The sequence below is a fragment of the Cololabis saira genome, chromosome 23 (genome assembly GCF_033807715.1).
Source record: "Cololabis saira isolate AMF1-May2022 chromosome 23, fColSai1.1, whole genome shotgun sequence".
Lineage (NCBI taxonomy): Eukaryota > Metazoa > Chordata > Actinopteri > Beloniformes > Belonidae > Cololabis > Cololabis saira.
Genome location: NC_084609.1, coordinates 34,877,850 through 34,895,825, shown reverse-complemented (window position 1 = coordinate 34,895,825; position 17,976 = coordinate 34,877,850). Strand labels below are relative to the sequence as shown.

The 17,976-nt window shown below is 44.5% G+C and overlaps 13 non-coding genes across 13 annotated transcripts; 1 reads left to right on the top strand and 12 right to left on the bottom strand.

The window, feature by feature from the left end:
- The first annotated feature begins 960 nt into the window (after positions 1-960).
- trnas-gcu (transfer RNA serine (anticodon GCU)) lies at positions 961-1,042 on the top strand. The gene has a single exon. It is a non-coding gene; the product is annotated as a tRNA-Ser (tRNA).
- A 421-nt stretch (positions 1,043-1,463) lies between these two features.
- trnas-gcu (transfer RNA serine (anticodon GCU)) lies at positions 1,464-1,545 on the bottom strand. Its single transcript has one exon. It is a non-coding gene; the product is annotated as a tRNA-Ser (tRNA).
- A 780-nt stretch (positions 1,546-2,325) lies between these two features.
- trnas-gcu (transfer RNA serine (anticodon GCU)) lies at positions 2,326-2,407 on the bottom strand. The gene has a single exon. It is a non-coding gene; the product is annotated as a tRNA-Ser (tRNA).
- A 6,819-nt stretch (positions 2,408-9,226) lies between these two features.
- On the bottom strand, positions 9,227-9,308 carry trnas-gcu (transfer RNA serine (anticodon GCU)). The gene has a single exon. It is a non-coding gene; the product is annotated as a tRNA-Ser (tRNA).
- Positions 9,309-10,092: 784 nt separating this feature from the next.
- trnas-gcu (transfer RNA serine (anticodon GCU)) lies at positions 10,093-10,174 on the bottom strand. Its single transcript has one exon. It is a non-coding gene; the product is annotated as a tRNA-Ser (tRNA).
- Positions 10,175-10,933: 759 nt separating this feature from the next.
- On the bottom strand, positions 10,934-11,015 carry trnas-gcu (transfer RNA serine (anticodon GCU)). The gene has a single exon. It is a non-coding gene; the product is annotated as a tRNA-Ser (tRNA).
- Positions 11,016-11,799: 784 nt separating this feature from the next.
- Positions 11,800-11,881, bottom strand: trnas-gcu (transfer RNA serine (anticodon GCU)). Its single transcript has one exon. It is a non-coding gene; the product is annotated as a tRNA-Ser (tRNA).
- A 784-nt stretch (positions 11,882-12,665) lies between these two features.
- On the bottom strand, positions 12,666-12,747 carry trnas-gcu (transfer RNA serine (anticodon GCU)). Its single transcript has one exon. It is a non-coding gene; the product is annotated as a tRNA-Ser (tRNA).
- A 783-nt stretch (positions 12,748-13,530) lies between these two features.
- trnas-gcu (transfer RNA serine (anticodon GCU)) lies at positions 13,531-13,612 on the bottom strand. Its single transcript has one exon. It is a non-coding gene; the product is annotated as a tRNA-Ser (tRNA).
- A 759-nt stretch (positions 13,613-14,371) lies between these two features.
- trnas-gcu (transfer RNA serine (anticodon GCU)) lies at positions 14,372-14,453 on the bottom strand. The gene has a single exon. It is a non-coding gene; the product is annotated as a tRNA-Ser (tRNA).
- A 784-nt stretch (positions 14,454-15,237) lies between these two features.
- Positions 15,238-15,319, bottom strand: trnas-gcu (transfer RNA serine (anticodon GCU)). The gene has a single exon. It is a non-coding gene; the product is annotated as a tRNA-Ser (tRNA).
- Positions 15,320-16,103: 784 nt separating this feature from the next.
- trnas-gcu (transfer RNA serine (anticodon GCU)) lies at positions 16,104-16,185 on the bottom strand. Its single transcript has one exon. It is a non-coding gene; the product is annotated as a tRNA-Ser (tRNA).
- Positions 16,186-16,853: 668 nt separating this feature from the next.
- Positions 16,854-16,935, bottom strand: trnas-gcu (transfer RNA serine (anticodon GCU)). The gene has a single exon. It is a non-coding gene; the product is annotated as a tRNA-Ser (tRNA).
- Between the last annotated feature and the right edge of the window lie 1,041 nt (positions 16,936-17,976).

The window sequence follows — 17,976 nt, the reverse complement described above, 5'->3', positions numbered from 1 at the left end:
CATCACTGCCCCATCATTAGGGCATAAGTAGATCTGACTATAATTACAGTTGTCTATTCTGTTAAATGCATGTGTTGCTTAGATGTATTCGTATGGCGTGTATGAGAATTGTAGCCTCATTCCTTCAGCTGCAACCCCAGCGGAGTGAAACGCACATGGGAGCAAATAAAAAATAAATATAAAAACATAATTCAAAGCGGTAAGTAGGCTCACTTTCATATCTTAGAAGTACAACAAGTACAAGGCTTTAGTGTTTGTATCACTCTCTGTTTTAGTATGATATCAGTATACAAAAGCACAATGAAATAGCATTGACATTACTTGCAGCAAGCAGAAAAAAAAATGACAAGAAGAAGATCGGAGGGATCCTCTCACGATCCGCGCACCGAGCTCCACTGGATTCTCTTCGAAAGGGCATGCCATTTTCCAAGAGAGCTGATTGGTCAGTGGGCGGTGCTTTTATACCCGGCGATCTGTATCTCGAACATAACCTGCTCCGGAGCAGGTTAGCTGTTCAGCATAAGTTACCATGGCGATGTACCCCGGTAAGAAGTGAACCACCGTCGTAGTCCTGAAAACCCGGGGTTAAACCGGAAGTTACCTCGCTAACCCCAAATCCCGCTTCGTAGCACAGGCCCCAGGTGTAGACAGCACACATTGATGTCTAGTTGAACTGCATCATCGATGACTAGTTTAATGAGGACTAGTTGAATAATGGCTAGTTGAATAAGTGATCGTTGAATTGGGACTAGTTGAGTAAGGACTAATTGAATAAAGACGAGTTGAATGAGGGCTAGTTGAGTATGGACTTGTTGAATGAGTTTTAGATGAGCAAGGACGAGTTAAATAAGGGTGAGATGAATGAGGGCTATTTGATAAGGAGTAGTTGAATGATGACGAGTTTAGTAGGCACTAATTGAATTAGCAGTAATTGATTAGTGAACAAATTATTGAGCACTAGACGAGGTGGCCGAGTGGTTAAGGCGATGGATTGCTAATCCATTGTGCTCTGCACGCATGGGTTCAAATCCCATCCTCGTCGTGCTTGCTATTCCTGTGCTTTGAGTTGTACCTTGGAGTTACTATGAGGTGGTGGTTTCCCAACATGGCTGTGGCATGGTAGGTAACAGTCATATTTCCCTGTTCTTCATCCTTTCTTTTCTTTCTCACTCCTCTTCTTGCTCTAGCCACCTGTTTTTCAGCAGGTAGGTATTCTCTCTGAAAGGGCGGTTGTTCCTTGCCAGTGTTTATTTGACAGTTGTTTGCGTGTCATGTGATTGGTCTCTGGAAAGCACCTAGCTTGTATTGTATTCATGGTTTACTATATAAACAAAATGTAGCTTACATGTAATGCTAGTGAGAATCTTAGGTTATTTGAAGCAAAGACAGCATCCGGCCATGTTGGGATACCATCACCGCATAGTAACTCCAAGGAACACCTCAAAGCACAGGACAAGCAAGCACGACGAGGATGGGATTTGAACCCATGCGTGCAGAGCACAATGGATTAGCAATCCATCGCCTTAACCACTCGGCCACCTCGTCTAGTGCGCATTAATCCAGTCCCCAATTACTGCTAATTCAAATAGTGCCTACTCAACTTGTCATCATTCAACTACTCCTTATCAAATAGCCCTCATTCATCTCACCCTTATTTAACTCGTCCTTGCTCATCTAAAACTCATTCAACAAGTCCATACTCAACTAGCCCTCATTCAACTCGTCTTTATTCAATTAGTCCTTACTCAACTAGTCCCAATTCAACGATTACTTATTTAACTAGCCATTATTCAACTAGTCCTCATTAAACTAGTCATCAATGATGCAGTTCAACTAGACATCAATGTGTGCTGTCTACACCTGTTTATATAGTGGTCTCTGTAGTCCAACAACTAACAGTCATATTTACATAGAACTGTTAGTTCTCTTGTTAATGGTTCATTAATACTAATATATCTGCACTTGTTTTACCTTTGACAACATATCGCTGTTTCAACTTTCCCTGTTCTTCATCCTTTCTTTTCTATCTCACTCCTCTTCTTGCTCTAGCCACCTGTTTTTCAGCAGGTAGGTCTTCTCTCTGAAAGGGGGGTTGTTCCTTGCCAGTGTTTATTTGACAGTTGTTTGGGGGTCATGCGATTGGTCTCTGGAAAGCACCTAGCTTGTATTGTATTCATGCTTTACTATATAATCAAAATGAAGCTTACAGGTAATGCTACTGAGCATCTTAGGTTATTAGAGGCAAAGACAGCATCCGGCCATGTTGGGATACCACCACCGAATAGTAACTCCAAGGAACACCTCGAAGCACAGGAGAAACAAGCACGACTAGGATGGGATTTGAACCCATGCGTGCAGAGCACAATGGATTAGCAATCCATCGCCTTAACCACTCGGCCACCTCGTCTAGTCGTCGTTAACCTAGTCAAATAGCCCTCATTTAACTTATTTAACTCGTCCTTGCTCAACTAGCCCTCATTCAACTCGTCTTTATTCAATTAGTCCTTACTCAACTAGTCGCAATTTAACGATTACTTATTTAACTGGCCATTATTCAGCTAGTCCTCATTAAACATCAATGATGCAGTTCAACTAGACATCAATGTGTGCTGTCTACACCTGTTTATCAAAGTAGGAGTCGGGGAGTGAACGCAGTGGACGCAACAGATTACCGCGTTTGCAATGTAACATTACCAGTACAGCATCATTAACTACAGCTAGAAAAGTTACTTTACTTAGCAGATAAAGTAACGTTAGCTGAGCATTAGCTCGCCAGCTCTACTTACCATTCTTTGTGCAACTTCAGATGTCGAACGAAGTTGGAAGTTGTTTCCTCTCCGTCTGTGATCTTCGACCTGCATGTTTTGCACACCGCAATTTCTTCTTCTTCTTCTTCTTTTTGTTCACCACCTCATAGTTTTTGTACCCAAACGAAATTATCTTCGGTATCATTTTTGCAAACCGGCACTTTGGTTACCATTTCTTCGTCATTGGTTGTCCTGCAATTTGATTGGATGCTGTCGCAACGTGGATCTAATTTGATTGGATGCTTTGCCAGCTCGCACACACACAAATGCATACACACGCACACACACACGCACACACACACACACACACACACACACACACACACACACACACACACACACACACACACACACACACACACACACACACACACACACACACACACACACACACAGAGCGTGTTCGTTATTAACATACTTTTTAATCTTTGTGTTTTGGTGAAAGTAGCAAGTCTTCTCAAGTTCAAGTCGAGTTGCAAGTCTTAACATTTTGTCAAGTCGAGTCTAAAGTCATCAAATTCATGACTCGAGTCTAGCTCGAGTCCACACCTCTGGAGATTACTCTGTTCATGGTGTCGTGGTGGCGTGGTTTCAATCTCCTGTGTGTTAGCCGTCTCGGCCTGTGAGGAGCAGAGCTGTCAACTCACCGGTCAGTTCTTCTCGTAAAGCTTGTATGTCCGCGGTTGTCTGCGCGCGGAGAGACTCAATGTCATTTTTAACTCCTTGAGACGATGCCATGATTTCAGCCTTTATCTGTGTCAGCACCGCTTCTCTGGAAGTTTGAAGTTCCTCTCGGAGCATCTGCAGGGAGAGAGCGGCCTCAGAGACAGGTGTCTTGCCTTGTGGGGTCGCTGCTGCTCTGTCGGCCATGTTGAGGCTGCCTCGTGTGAACGGAGTTATATATTGCTGTAACTGTGTCCCTTGTTGTTTCCCTTTTCGTGCGGGCATATCAAAGTTCTGTTACCAATAGGGAGCGGAGACCGGACCAGGATGAGCGGTTTTTAATGGATAATTATCCTCATTATCATATTCAATTGTATGTATTTGAGGGAGGATTGAGCGGAATGTTGTGCTCCCGCATGTGCGCTCAAATCCACGTTTATTGTGATGTTCAAAGAAACGTGCATTGATTTGGGCGTACGCACAGTTTTGAAAAACGCAAGAATTACACGCACGGATTCACATTGAAATCCACGCACTCTTTGTACATGAGGCCCCTGGTCCAGTCGGTGGTAGAGAGGGTGAAGGGAGAAGGTCACTGGCATCTGACCCAGAATCACTATTGACAGCTCCTGAAAAGCCATGGTAGACCCAGAACAAACATGAGGACAACGTTAATTTGGTTACAGGCAATAATCTGATTGCTGTTGTCCATCTAAATATAGTTTATGGTCGGGATACTCCACCTACCTTAATGTGATTATCTTTTGACTTACTTGACTCTTTGCCCCGTCTGGAGCATAGGGCCTCAGTTAGGTGTCGCTGTGTGATTATCACTTAATGAAAATACTAACTTGATTAGTTTAATGTTGCTATTTACATATACATTTCTTAATGCAACTCTTTCCTCCATCTGGTTATGTTGGGAGTATTGTGGTCCATGTAAACGTAGTCAGTTGGAGCATCAGCTGAGGTAAGAATGGTTCCTTGGAGTCAGACCACAGCAGCTGTGTGTCGTTAGCCCGTTAAGCTGTGGTTGGTCAGAACTGGTCCCTGGCAACATTAAAAAACTCTCAGCTATGCTGACTTCTTTACTTCTGACTTTCATTATGAAGACTGCAGGCTTCTTCCTGAGGTTTGGTACAGTCTTGGTTGGAAGCAACTGTTTCCAGCCGGTTCTAGAAGTTTCTGATGTTGTGTTCTTGTTTTTCAGGGCTTCCCTCTGTGTGTTGTTGATTGTGGAGTCATGTGGGATGCATTTGAAGGGTAGGCTATGATTTGCTGAAGACATGGCATGTGTAGTTGTATCACACTCAGCTTAAATCTTCTGTTTTCTGTCCCCAGGATCAAAATCTCACCAACAGAGTGGTGGTGGCAGCGGTGCTGGTGGCAACTTTGCCTCCTACCAGGGAGCACCCACAGGTCGCTCAGCACCAGTACTCTACAGTGCCCCTAGACTGGTATCTGCACCAGTATTTGTCCAAAACCCTAACCCCCCTCAGCTTGTTGGCTACACAACTCCAGTAGGGAGCAGCCTGGACTCGGCTGCACCTGCTGTGGGATACTATGTCGGTACTGGGTCACTTGTGCCCCTTCAGGCAGGCGCTGTCGGTACTGGGTCTGCTTTGCCCCTTCAGGCAGGAGCTGTCGGTACTGGGTCACTTGTGCCCCTTCAGGCAGGAGCTGTCGGTACTGGGTCACTTGTGCCCCTTCAGGCAGGAGCTGTCGGTACTGGGTCACTTGTGCCCCTTCAGGCAGGAGCTGCCGGTACTGGGTCACTTGTGCCCCTTCAGCCTGGCTATGTTGTCTCTGGTTCTTCTGTACCATTTCAAGCAGGAGCTGTTGGTTCAGGAACGGCTGGAGCTGGTCAGTCTTGGCTACCAAATAAGTCTGATGCATGGTACTAGTCTTGTGGTTGGGTACTGTATCCTGACTTGTTTCTCCACAGAAACCGAGTGGACTGTTCCTCCCCGAAGCTTGACTGATGCAGCAGATGATGCCCAGACCATGGATGCCAGTGACTTTCTCCCATCACCCCCTCTACCACCACCTGAACCGAGCTTCCAGTCAGGAGAAGCTGCCAGTGTTATGAGGGAAGCTGAACTTGGCAACTTCCAGCGGCAGACGGAAGAATTTGGCTATCCAGCTGACCAACTGGGCCAAGGACAGCAGGGATTCACAAGTGTGGTGGTTCCCCAGTTTGGTGTGGGTGGTTTCTCGGCTTCCCCCAATCCAGACTTTGACTTCAAACTCCTGTATGGCCTGTACCCTCCTGGCACCCAGACTACCTTCAGCCAGCACCATGAGAAGGGCAAAGACTACTCACAGGCCGTCCACTACTTGACAGAGCATGTTTCTGATGACCATGGTTCTGTGCAGCAGAAAAAGCTCTTCCAAGCTGCCTCCTAGACTTCTGCAGGAAATGCTTAGGTGTCTCAAGGCTGGCAGAAATATGTCATCTGCATAAAAGATTCTGATCAGCTTTGGCCAATAAAGATTTTAACTCGTACGTGGCTTTGTGGAATGCTTATTTATAATAAAGGTGATACAATGCTGTTGACTGATGTAAACCAAAATTAACAATGTAAAATGCAGTTGTAGGTTACTCTTCCGAAAGAACAGGAGTCCCGCAACATCAGTCAGTTCAGGAGCATTGCACTCCTAAACGTCGAGGGAAAGGTCTTTTTTGGAGTCATGGCCAAGAGGCTAACATCTTACCTCCCAGAGAATGACTACATCGACACCAGCTGCCAGAAAGCAGGAGTGCCAGGCTTCCCAGGATGCGTGGAACATTCTTCAATGATTTGGGGGCAGATCCAGAGAGCCAAGCAGGAGAAGAGGGACCTCCATGTGGTGTGGCTTTACCTCACCAACGCTTATGGATCTGTCCCCCACAAGCTCATCCAGTTTGCATTGGAGTTCTTCCACGTACCTGATTCGATCAACAACCTGGTAACCAGCTACTTTAGGGACTTCCAGATGTGTTTCAGCCTCCAAGACTTCACAACAGGATGGCAGCGCCTGGAAGTTGGCATTGCAATGGGGTGCGCCATCTCCCCAGTCTTGTTTGTCATCCTCCACGGAGCCCGGCAGACCAGAGGAGGAATAAGGCTCCAGACAGGGCAGAAGCTACCACCGCTTCGTAGCTATATGGACGATGTGACTCTGGTGTTGCAGACAGCCCCATGCACAAGAAGGTGCCTGAAAAGGCTAGACGAGCTGGTGACATGGGCAAGGATGAGGATAAAACCCTCCAAATCACGGAGCCTCTCCTTGCGCAAAGGCACCAGGAATGACGGTACCATCTTTGTCGCAGGAGGCGAGCAAATCCCTCTACTGGCCAACCAGTCCATCCGAAGCCTGGGAAGGCAGTACAGTGCCGATCTGTCGGACAAGCACGCAGGCAAGGCTGTACGGAAGCAACTCTCAGAAGGCCTGGCGAGCATTAACAACCAGCTCCCCGGAAAGTACAAATTGTGGTGCTACAACTTCACTTTGTACCCGAGGGTCCTGTGGCCACTGAAGATGTGTGACATTCCGTCCTCCACAGTCAACGGGTTGGATAGGCTCGCCAACTCCTACATCCGGAAGTGGCTGGGTCTTCCGCGTGGCTTCTCCGACACAGGCTTATTTGGGGCGACTTCGCTGCAGCTGCCCATCCAGTCAATCACCCTGGGCTACAAGCAGGAAAAGGCGAGGTTGGTCCTTGAACTAAAAGAATCCTCGGATCCCACTGTGAGGAGTGCACTTGTCCCCACCCGAACAGGTCGGAAGTGGCAAGCAGGCCCAGAGGTAGACAGGGCCATTGGCAGACTCCAACACCAGGAGATAGTCGGCGGGACGCAAGCAGGGAGAGCGGGGCTTGGATGGGGAGAGTCCCCACGCTTGTGGTCCAAGGCCACGAAGAGGGAACGGAGAGCCATGGTTGTGGAGGAAGTGTCAAGGGCAAATCAGGAGCAGTACACCATCAAGGCTGTGTCGCAAGGTCGCCAAGGAAGATGGACCAGGTGGGAAGGCACCATCAAGAGACCCCTTAGCTGGGCTGACCTGTGGAAGATGCCACAAGCCAGACTCAGCTTTCTGCTCAGGGCAACCTACGACACCTTGCCATGCCCCAGAAACCTCCACCAGTGGTTTGGCAAGGAAGAGAGCTGTCCCCTCTGCAGTGCATCCAATGCCAGCCTACAGCATCTACTGTCGGGCTGCAAGGCTGCGCTGGGGCAGGGGCGCTATAGGTGGCGGCACGACCAAGTCCTGTCAAAGCTGGCTGAAGTCCTTGAGAACCGCAGACGGGAGGCCAACAACCATCCCACAAGCAAACAGCTGCCCGTCAGGTTCGTTAGGCCAGGAGAAGGAAGCAGAGTCACCTGCCAACGAGGCCCCCGGAGCGTTATTTCTCAGGCAAGGGACTGGAGCATGAGGGCTGATATCGGCAAACAGCTACAGTTCCCCCGCGAGATCTCCATCACATCGCTCCGGCCAGACATCGTCCTATGGTCTTCTGCGACCAAGTCTGTTGAGCTCGTAGAGCTCACCATCCCCTGGGAGGAGGGAGTCCCAGCTGCATACGAGCGGAAAGCAGCCAAATATGCTGACTTGGCTGCCGAGTGCAGGGAGGCAGGCTGATCCACTGCTATCTACCCGGTGGAGGTAGGCTGTCGGGGCTTCGTCGGTACGTCAACGACGAGGCTGCTACAGGAGTTAGGAACAACGGGAGCTGAGCTCCGAAGGGAAACCAAGGCCCTCGCTGCGGAAGCGGAGAAAGGAAGTTTCTGGCTGTGACTGAGGAGAAGGGACAAGATTTGGGGGTCTAAGCAATAGCGTGGGTAAGCTGCAGGGGGTGGCAGGGAGACGTCCCTGCTACCGCTCCGCCACCAGGAGGTGTTCCGGGGTTAAAGCGAGTGAAACTCCGATGAGCGGTGGTCCCCGGCTGATGACCCTGCAGCTGAACTAGGGCGCTGTAGGAGGCGCGTCAGGCACGTTTGCCCAGCAGGATTAACACCTACCTGTACAATCAATTCCTCCCCACATCAATGCGTGTCCTGAAAGTCTGACATTACAAGCCATATCCTGAGGTTGGTAGCATTGCTGTGCAGTCTAAGCATGGATGCTGCTTAGACCTTCACTTGCAGAAGGTTGGCGGGGCCTCCACATGGCCATGGTTCCTGGGGAAAGTGCTGTAGACCAATATGGGACTGCTTAGAAATGCCCACATTGCGGCTTTTTAAAAGGTGGGTTTGTGGGACATGACTAAGCAAGAATCTTAAACTAGTCATCGATGATGCAGTTCAACTAGACATCAATGTGTGCTGTCTACACCTGTTTATATAGTGGTCTCTGTAGTCCAACAACTAACAGTCATATTTACATAGAACTGTTAGTTCTGCTGTTAATGGTTCATTAAAACTAATATATCTGAACTTGTTTTACCTTTCCCTGTTCTTCATCCTTTCTTTTCTATCTCACTCCTCTTCTTGCTCTAGCCACCTGTTTTTCAGCAGGTAGGTCTTCTCTCTGAAAGAGGGGTTGTTCCTTGCCAGTGTTTATTTGACAGTTGTTTGGGAGTCATGCGATTGGTCTCTGGAAAGCACCTAGCTTGTATTGTATTTATGCTTTACTATATAAACAAAATGTAGCTTACAGGAAATGCTACTGAGCATCTTAAGTTATTCAAAGCAAAGATAACAGCTGGCCATGCTGGGAAACCACCACCGCATAGTAACTCCAAGGAACACCTCAAAGCACAGGAGAAGCAAGCCCGACAAGGATGGGATTTGAACCCATGCGTGCAGAGCACAATGGATTAGCAATCCATCGCCTTAACCACTCGGCCACCTCGTCTAGTGCTCGCTAATCTAGTCCCTAATCAATTACTGCTAATTCAATTAGTGCCTACTCAACCCGTGATCATTCAACCAATCTTTATCAAATAGCCCTCAATCATCTCACCCTTATTTAACTCGTCCTTGCTCATCTAAAACTCATTCAACAAGTCCATACTCAACTAGCCCTCATTCAACTCTTCTTTATTCAATTAGTCCTAACTCAACTAGTCCCAATTCAACGATTACTTATTTAACTAGCCATTATTCAACTAGTCCTCATCAAACTAGTCATCGATGATGCAGTTCAACTAGACATCAATTTGTGCTGTCTACACCTGTCTATATAGTGGTCTCTCTAGTCCAACAACTAACAGTCATATTTACATAGAACTGTTAGTTCTCCTGTTAATGGTTCATTAATACTAATATATCTGCACTTGTTTTACCTTTGACAACATATCGGTGTCTCACCTTTCCCTGTTCTTCATCCTTTCTTTTCTATCTCACTCCTCTTCTTGCTCTAGCCACCTGTTTTTCAGCAGGTAGGTCTTATCTCTGAAAGGGGGGTTGTTCTTTGCCATTGTTTATTTGACAGTTGTTTGGGGGTCATGCGATTGCTCTCTGGAAAGCACCGAGCTTGTATTGTATTGATGCTTTACTATATAAACAAAATGTAGCTTACAGGTAATGCTAGTTAGCATCTTTAGTTATTTCAAACAAAGACAGCATCCAGCCATGTTGGGGTACCACCACCACATAGTAAATCCAAGGAACACCTCAAAGCACAGAAGAAGCAAGCACGACGAGGATGGGATTTGAACCCATGCGTGCAGAGCACAATGGATTAGCAATCCATCGCCTTAACCACTCGGCCACCTCGTCTAGTGCTCGTTAATCTAGTACCTAATCAATTACTGCTAATTCAATTAGTGCCTACTCAACTCGTCATCATTCAACTACTCCTTATCAAATAGCCCTCATTCATCTCACCCTTATTTAACTCGTCCTTGCTCATCTAAAACTCATTCAACAAGTCCATACTCAACTAGCCCTCATTCAACTCTTCTTTATTCAATTAGTCCTTAATACACTAGTCCCAAATCAACGATTACTTGTTTAACTAGCCATTATTCAACTAGTCCTCGTTAAACTAGTCATCGATGATGCAGTTCAACTAGACATCAATGTGTGCTGTCTACACCTGTTTATATAGTGGTCTCTGTAGTCCAACAACTAACAGTCATATTTACATAGAACTGTTAGTTCTGCTGTTAATGGTTCATTAAAACTAATATATCTGAACTTGTTTTACCTTTCCCTGTTCTTCATCCTTTCTTTTCTATCTCACTCCTCTTCTTGCTCTAGCCACCTGTTTTTCAGCAGGTAGGTCTTCTCTCTGAAAGAGGGGTTGTTCCTTGCCAGTGTTTATTTGACAGTTGTTTGGGAGTCATGCGATTGGTCTCTGGAAAGCACCTAGCTTGTATTGTATTTATGCTTTACTATATAAACAAAATGTAGCTTACAGGAAATGCTACTGAGCATCTTAAGTTATTCAAAGCAAAGATAACAGCTGGCCATGCTGGGAAACCACCACCGCATAGTAACTCCAAGGAACACCTCAAAGCACAGGAGAAGCAAGCCCGACAAGGATGGGATTTGAACCCATGCGTGCAGAGCACAATGGATTAGCAATCCATCGCCTTAACCACTCGGCCACCTCGTCTAGTGCTCGCTAATCTAGTCCCTAATCAATTACTGCTAATTCAATTAGTGCCTACTCAACCCGTGATCATTCAACCAATCTTTATCAAATAGCCCTCAATCATCTCACCCTTATTTAACTCGTCCTTGCTCATCTAAAACTCATTCAACAAGTCCATACTCAACTAGCCCTCATTCAACTCTTCTTTATTCAATTAGTCCTAACTCAACTAGTCCCAATTCAACGATTACTTATTTAACCAGCCATTATTCAACTAGTCCTCATCAAACTAGTCATCGATGATGCAGTTCAACTAGACATCAATTTGTGCTGTCTACACCTGTCTATATAGTGGTCTCTCTAGTCCAACAACTAACAGTCATATTTACATAGAACTGTTAGTTCTCCTGTTAATGGTTCATTAATACTAATATATCTGCACTTGTTTTACCTTTGACAACATATCGGTGTCTCACCTTTCCCTGTTCTTCATCCTTTCTTTTCTATCTCACTCCTCTTCTTGCTCTAGCCACCTGTTTTTCAGCAGGTAGGTCTTATCTCTGAAAGGGGGGTTGTTCTTTGCCATTGTTTATTTGACAGTTGTTTGGGGGTCATGCGATTGCTCTCTGGAAAGCACCGAGCTTGTATTGTATTGATGCTTTACTATATAAACAAAATGTAGCTTACAGGTAATGCTAGTTAGCATCTTTAGTTATTTCAAACAAAGACAGCATCCAGCCATGTTGGGGTACCACCACCACATAGTAAATCCAAGGAACACCTCAAAGCACAGAAGAAGCAAGCACGACGAGGATGGGATTTGAACCCATGCGTGCAGAGCACAATGGATTAGCAATCCATCGCCTTAACCACTCGGCCACCTCGTCTAGTGCTCGTTAATCTAGTACCTAATCAATTACTGCTAATTCAATTAGTGCCTACTCAACTCGTCATCATTCAACTACTCCTTATCAAATAGCCCTCATTCATCTCACCCTTATTTAACTCGTCCTTGCTCATCTAAAACTCATTCAACAAGTCCATACTCAACTAGCCCTCATTCAACTCTTCTTTATTCAATTAGTCCCTAATACACTAGTCCCAAATCAACGATTACTTGTTTAACTAGCTATTGTTCAACTAGTCCTCATTAAACTAGTCATCGATGATGCAGTTCAACTAGACATCAATGTGTGCTGTCTACACCTGTTTATATATTGGTCTCTGTAGTCCAACAACTAACAGTCATATTTACATAGAACTGTTAGTTCTGCTGTTAATGGTTCATTAATACTAATATATCTGCACTTGTTTTACCTTTGACAACATATCGGTGTCTCACCTTTCCCTGTTCTTCATCCTTTCTTTTCTATCTCACTCCTCTTCTTGCTCTAGCCACCTGTTTTTCAGCAGGTAGGTCTTCTCTCTGAAAGGGGGGTTGTTCCTTGCCAGTGTTTATTTGACAGTTGTTTGGGAGTCATGCGATTGGTCTCTGGAAAGCACCTAGCTTGTATTGTATTCATGCTTTACTATATAAACAAAATGTAGCTTACAGGTAATGCTACTGAGCATCTTAAGTTATTTGAAGCAAAGATATCAGCCAGCCATGCTGGGAAACCACCACCGCATAGTAACTCCAAGGAACACCTCCAAGCACAGGAGAAGCAAGCCCGACGAGGATGGGATTTGAACCCATGCGTGCAGAGCACAATGGATTAGCAATCCATCGCCTTAACCACTCGGCCACCTCGTCTAGTGCTCGTTAATCTAGTCCCTAATCAATTACTGCTAATTCAATTAGTGCCTACTCAATCCGTGATCATTCAACCAATCTTTATCAAATAGCCCTCATTCATTTAACCCTTATTTAACTCGTCCTTGCTCATCTAAAACTCATTCAACAAGTCCATACTCAACTAGCCCTCATTCAACTCTTCTTTATTCAATTAGTCCTTACTCAACTAGTCCCAATTCAACGATTACTTATTTAACTAGCCATTATTCAACTAGTCCTCATCAAACTAGTCATCGATGATGCAGTTCAACTAGACATCAATTTGTGCTGTCTACACCTGTTTATATAGTGGTCTCTCTAGTCCAACAACTAACAGTCATATTTACATAGAACTGTTAGCTCTCCTGTTAATGGTTCATTAATACTAATATATCTGCACTTGTTTTACCTTTGACAACATATCGGTGTCTCACCTTTCCCTGTTCTTCATCCTTTCTTTTCTATCTCACTCCTCTTCTTGCTCTAGCCATCTGTTTTTCAGCAGGTAGGTCTTATCTCTGAAAGGGGGGTTGTTCCTTGCCATTGTTTATTTGACAGTTGTTTGGGGGTCATGCGATTGCTCTCTGGAAAGCACCTAGCTTGTATTGTATTGATGCTTTACTATATAAACAAAATGTAGCTTACAGGTATACTAGTTAGCATCTTTAGTTATTTCAAACAAAGACAGCATCCGGCCATGTTGGGATACCACCACCACATAGTAAATCCAAGGAACACCTCAAAGCACAGAAGAAGCAAGCACGACAAGGATGGGATTTGAACCCATGCGTGCAGAGCACAATGGATTAGCAATCCATCGCCTTAACCACTCGGCCACCTCGTCTAGTGCTCGTTAATCTAGTACCTAATCAATTACTGCTAATTCAATTAGTGCCTACTCAACTCGTCATCATTCAACTACTCCTTATCAAATAGCCCTCATTCATCTCACCCTTATTTAACTCGTCCTTGCTCATCTAAAACTCATTCAACAAGTCCATACTCAACTAGCCCTCATTCAACTCTTCTTTATTCAATTAGTCCTTAATACACTAGTCCCAAATCAACGATTACTTGTTTAACTAGCCATTATTCAACTAGTCCTCGTTAAACTAGTCATCGATGATGCAGTTCAACTAGACATCAATGTGTGCTGTCTACACCTGTTTATATAGTGGTCTCTGTAGTCCAACAACTAACAGTCATATTTACATAGAACTGTTAGTTCTGCTGTTAATGGTTCATTAAAACTAATATATCTGAACTTGTTTTTCCTTTCCCTGTTCTTCATCCTTTCTTTTCTATCTCACTCCTCTTCTTGCTCTAGCCACCTGTTTTTCAGCAGGTAGGTCTTCTCTCTGAAAGAGGGGTTGTTCCTTGCCAGTGTTTATTTGACAGTTGTTTGGGAGTCATGCGATTGGTCTCTGGAAAGCACCTAGCTTGTATTGTATTTATGCTTTACTATATAAACAAAATGTAGCTTACAGGAAATGCTACTGAGCATCTTAAGTTATTCAAAGCAAAGATAACAGCTGGCCATGCTGGGAAACCACCACCGCATAGTAACTCCAAGGAACACCTCAAAGCACAGGAGAAGCAAGCCTGACAAGGATGGGATTTGAACCCATGCGTGCAGAGCACAATGGATTAGCAATCCATCGCCTTAACCACTCGGCCACCTCGTCTAGTGCTCGCTAATCTAGTCCCTAATCAATTACTGCTAATTCAATTAGTGCCTACTCAACCCGTGATCATTCAACCAATCTTTATCAAATAGCCCTCAATCATCTCACCCTTATTTAACTCGTCCTTGCTCATCTAAAACTCATTCAACAAGTCCATACTCAACTAGCCCTCATTCAACTCTTCTTTATTCAATTAGTCCTAACTCAACTAGTCCCAATTCAACGATTACTTATTTAACTAGCCATTATTCAACTAGTCCTCATCAAACTAGTCATCGATGATGCAGTTCAACTAGACATCAATTTGTGCTGTCTACACCTGTCTATATAGTGGTCTCTCTAGTCCAACAACTAACAGTCATATTTACATAGAACTGTTAGTTCTCCTGTTAATGGTTCATTAATACTAATATATCTGCACTTGTTTTACCTTTGACAACATATCGGTGTCTCACCTTTCCCTGTTCTTCATCCTTTCTTTTCTATCTCACTCCTCTTCTTGCTCTAGCCACCTGTTTTTCAGCAGGTAGGTCTTATCTCTGAAAGGGGGGTTGTTCTTTGCCATTGTTTATTTGACAGTTGTTTGGGGGTCATGCGATTGCTCTCTGGAAAGCACCGAGCTTGTATTGTATTGATGCTTTACTATATAAACAAAATGTAGCTTACAGGTAATGCTAGTTAGCATCTTTAGTTATTTCAAACAAAGACAGCATCCAGCCATGTTGGGGTACCACCACCACATAGTAAATCCAAGGAACACCTCAAAGCACAGAAGAAGCAAGCAAGACGAGGATGGGATTTGAACCCATGCGTGCAGAGCACAATGGATTAGCAATCCATCGCCTTAACCACTCGGCCAACTCGTCTAGTGCTCGTTAATCTAGTACCTAATCAATTACTGCTAATTCAATTAGTGCCTACTCAACTCGTCATCATTCAACTACTCCTTATCAAATAGCCCTCATTCATCTCACCCTTATTTAACTCGTCCTTGCTCATCTAAAACTCATTCAACAAGTCCATACTCAACTAGCCCTCATTCAACTCTTCTTTATTCAATTAGTCCCTAATACACTAGTCCCAAATCAACGATTACTTGTTTAACTAGCTATTGTTCAACTAGTCCTCATTAAACTAGTCATCGATGATGCAGTTCAACTAGACATCAATGTGTGCTGTCTACACCTGTTTATATATTGGTCTCTGTAGTCCAACAACTAACAGTCATATTTACATAGAACTGTTAGTTCTGCTGTTAATGGTTCATTAATACTAATATATCTGCACTTGTTTTACCTTTGACAACATATCGGTGTCTCACCTTTCCCTGTTCTTCATCCTTTCTTTTCTATCTCACTCCTCTTCTTGCTCTAGCCACCTGTTTTTCAGCAGGTAGGTCTTCTCTCTGAAAGGGGGGTTGTTCCTTGCCAGTGTTTATTTGACAGTTGTTTGGGAGTCATGCGATTGGTCTCTGGAAAGCACCTAGCTTGTATTGTATTCATGCTTTACTATATAAACAAAATGTAGCTTACAGGTAATGCTACTGAGCATCTTAAGTTATTCGAAGCAAAGATATCAGCCAGCCATGCTGGGAAACCACCACCGCATAGTAACTCCAAGGAACACCTCCAAGCACAGGAGAAGCAAGCCCGACGAGGATGGGATTTGAACCCATGCGTGCAGAGCACAATGGATTAGCAATCCATCGCCTTAACCACTCGGCCACCTCGTCTAGTGCTCGTTAATCTAGTCCCTTATCAATTACTGCTAATTCAATTAGTGCCTACTCAATCCGTGATCATTCAACCAATCTTTATCAAATAGCCCTCATTCATCTAACCCTTATTTAACTCGTCCTTGCTCATCTAAAACTCATTAAACAAGTCCATACTCAACTAGCCCTCATTCAACTCTTCTTTATTCAATTAGTCCTTACTGAACTAGTCCCAATTCAACGATTACTTATTTAACTAGCCATTATTCAACTAGTCCTCATCAAACTAGTCATCGATGATGCGGTTCAACTAGACATCAATGTGTGCTGTCTACACCTGTTTATATAGTGGTCTCTGTAGTCCAACAACTAACCAGGTAACAGTCATATTTACATAGCACTGTTAGTTCTCCTGTTAATGGTTCATTAATACTAATATATCTGCACTTGTTTTACCTTTGACAACATATCGGTGTTTCAACTTTCCCTGTTCTTCATCCTTTCTTTTCTATCTCACTCCTCACACACTTGTATTGATGCTTTACTATATAAACAAAATGTAGCTTACAGGTAATGCTAGTGAGAATCTTAGGTTATTGGAAGCAAAGACAGCCTCCGGCCATGTTGGGATACCACCACTGCATAGTAACTCCAAGGAACACCTTGAAGCACAGGAGAAGCAAGCACGACGAGGATGGGATTTGAACCCATGCGTGCAGAGCACAATGGATTAGCAATCCATCGCCTTAACCACTCGGCCACCTCGTCTAGTGCTCACTAATTTAGTCCCTTATCAATTACTGCTAATTCAATTAGTGCCTACTCAACTCGTCATCAGGGTTGCACATTCTCTGTCATTTCAGGGTCCTATGCTGCATTGCACTTGCAAAAGACCATATTGGCTAAAAGTCTGTCAGTCATTTGTGCACGATGGGGCCGTAGAATGATGCTGCCACGGCTGAAAACTCGCTCCACTGCAGCACTGGAGGCAGGCACCGCCAAGACTCTGATGGCCACTTGGAACAGTGAAGGAAGAGTCTTCATGTTCATTTCCCAGAACAAAAGAACATTCTGTCCTGCTGCTATGTCAAGGTAGTGACTTAGCTGTAGTGCTGGAGTGGTCCCCACATCCTTCTTCTGTCTATTATGGTATGCAGCAAACAGCCCTTCTCCTTGTCCAAGCTCTCCCTGTTCTTCGTCAATAAGAGGCACAGGTTGCCCTGTCCCTGCTGCATCTTGCAGGATCAGTTCTGGCAAACAAGCCCTTATTACCATTAGTGTGGGTGATGAAGTGTGTTAGACTGAAAAAAATATTATTGTTGCAATCAATAAGATCAGACTGTGAGGGGAAAAAAAGTTAAATCAAACTCAATAAAATTTACCTTTAACTCGTAGTGCCACCTCTGCCTTGACATCACGATTGACCAGCACATGGGGCTCCACCCACAACAGAGCAAAAGCTGGATCCAAGACAGCTGCTTTGAGGTAGACTGGGTCTGAAAAGGGGGCAGTGACCCCATCTTGTGTCCTGGCCACATTAATGAAGATTCCAAGAAATCTTTTGTTCAGGGATGCCTGGAGACTTCTGACCAGGCCGCTCAGGAAACGGACTTGAGGCTTCATCTTCCCTTTTTTTTTTTTTTTACCTTGTCTGCACACATATTAATGATTGATACCATGACGGTAGAAACCAAAGGTACATATATGTGCATTATTACTATATTTTATATAGTAATATGTGGGTGACGACATCCACTGCCAATCCAGGAAGCCGGAACACACGGAAACACGACCAAAACACGAACAGCA